The 2,251-nt window shown below is 49.4% G+C and overlaps 1 pseudogene; it reads right to left on the bottom strand.

The window, feature by feature from the left end:
- Window positions 1–1,758: 1,758 nt before the first annotated feature.
- LOC138581514 (5.8S ribosomal RNA) lies at window positions 1,759–1,897 on the bottom strand (annotated as a pseudogene).
- Between the last annotated feature and the right edge of the window lie 354 nt (window positions 1,898–2,251).

The raw sequence follows: 2,251 nt of genomic DNA, 5'->3' as shown, positions 1-2,251 counted from the left end.
GGTGATGGGATGCTTCCCTTCGTACATGTAGATCATCGATCCTTGAAGAGCTAAGGACGATCTCGAGAGGAAGCCACTTTGCCTGCTGAGCCCACATTCAAGGCAATAGGGCTCCCCCCAAGATCACAAAATCAAAGGGGAAAAGCCTGAAGGCAAAAAAAAACCTTTAGGCCTGCTGGTGTCCAACGTGAAGAGGAGGACGATAGCCTGTTCCTTGGTAGTATCATAACATAGGGCCATAAGCCCTTACAGCTGAATGGGAGGTGGCACTATAGTCCAAGTTGATGTATTGCAGTTCCAAAAAGCGGTGTCTCAGCACTTAAGCTGGGTAAACAGACACCACGGACTGAACTCATATATAGCATGCAGGGATGTCAAAGAGCTGTGATTCCCAGCAGTGTAAGTTGGGCAAAATGGCAAAAAAATGAGGCACAGTTCAGTTGTAGTGAAGTTGGTAGGTACACAAGTGAAAGTCAGGAGCGCCGTAGCGTACATGTCATGCGGCATGCAGGGAAGCAGAAGAGCAGCAGTTCCCAGCAGTGTGACCAAGGCGAATAGCAAGGAAAATGGTACAGGACTGGCGCAGCATAGTTGGTAAACAAATGAGGGACAGGACCACAGTAGCGCAGCAGAAAGGCAGCCACCAGGGGGACAATGAGCCAAAAGCCTTTGCGAGAGGATGGCGGGAGAATGGGAAGCCAAGAGTAAGAAAAAAGAATAGTATGTATAGCAGGGATCAAGTCGAGGGTAGATGCGGGGGGACGGAGTCCTCCCACTTTATTTAGAGGGGGGACTCGGTCCCCCCTAGCTAAAAGAGAAACATTGGATGTCCTTTTTGAATTAAAGCCGACCTCGGGGATCAAACCACAGTCATCAGGTTTGTAGGCCAGACACTTCACCACTACCCTATATAACCGGATTAAAAATAACAAACAACTAAAGCTGAAATCTCCCATTTCGGTACTGCAAGTCCCAGGGAAAACATTTTTATTTGTTCTTGGAGCTTAAAACATGCACACATTTTAACGTTTTCAAAAACACTTTTAGATGAAAATATCCTCTCTGGGTTGTGTGTCTGTGTTGTTTTTATGAAAGGCAAATGCCATTCGTCCTGTTCAATTTGGGTGGTTATGCAAAGCCAATTAAATTAAATGTGCATTTTTCTCCTTGATATGCAAATTTCTGGCGACGTCACATCCCATTGCGTTCGTTGATGAGTCCCCCCACTTTAATTTTCCGGACTTCACCCCTGATGTATAGCATACTCCACAAAACAGCATCTTACCTGGAATGCAAGAGGGCGGGTTGCAATGCACTGGAAGAGCATGGAGTTCCGGAATAAAAACAGAAAATGGACAAGAAGACTAGATCTGTAAGCACGTTATTGGAGGCACAATCAATGGCGCCTCCAACTCCATCTGTCATGCAGCTTCCACGAGGGTCTACCGAAGACAAGGTTGCTCGCCGGACGTGGTCATGAGGCCTGTGCTCCAGGGAAGTCACACACAGGCATCCGTGGGACAGGATTTTTAAGTCCCGCTGCCACCACCACCAGCAAGCCACGCCAAGCATCTGGCTATCCTAAATCCCACCAGGTGGGGAAACGGGGAGGCCAGGATGTGCCAGCAACAAGCCTCTGCACCAGGTCCAGGGATCCTGCAATGGTGTTGATCCAGAGTCTGACCTTAGGTGGACCGGCTCCATGAGACATCCCCAGCCAGGCCCCTGGGAGAGTCCTCGAGACAATTAATGTTCAAGCGACCCTCAGGCAGGCACCCAGGGCTGTAAGGTGCATTTGAAATGTCAATGTTCAAAGTGTCCTGCAATTCACACTGATTCTCACAGATAGCTGTGTTCTTCATTGATGCGTGAGCCGAGTTATCCACCAGCAAGAGTCAAAGGTAACTATTTTTTTCAGATGTTGGCCCAAACATACTGGTGCAGGATAGGCTTGTAGGAGGGAGCACTGCATGTCCCACCCACTGGCGCGTTGAGACAGCCGAGCACTCCATAAAGCTTTCCCACCTGGGAGTCAGCCAAGACCCTTGTGGTTTCAAAAATAAATAAATTCCAGGCGCTCACCCCAGGAAGCCTACCCACCATCTTCTGCAGCAGCACGATGTAGGGCTTCCCACAGAAATGGATTCAGACAGCAGCACCACCAGGGGGGAACGCTAGAGTCTTCAACCTCAGCCTGGCCGCACAGGGCTGAGCTCCAAGTACCTGGACAAGAGGGAAGTTCACCCACTGC

The sequence above is a fragment of the Ambystoma mexicanum genome, chromosome 3p, assembly GCF_040938575.1.
Source record: "Ambystoma mexicanum isolate Mex_15411 chromosome 3p, UKY_AmexF1_1, whole genome shotgun sequence".
Classification (NCBI taxonomy): Eukaryota; Metazoa; Chordata; class Amphibia; order Caudata; family Ambystomatidae; genus Ambystoma; species Ambystoma mexicanum.
The sequence above is the reverse complement of the archived record's forward strand: the minus strand, read 5'-3'. Positions and strand labels throughout refer to the sequence as shown.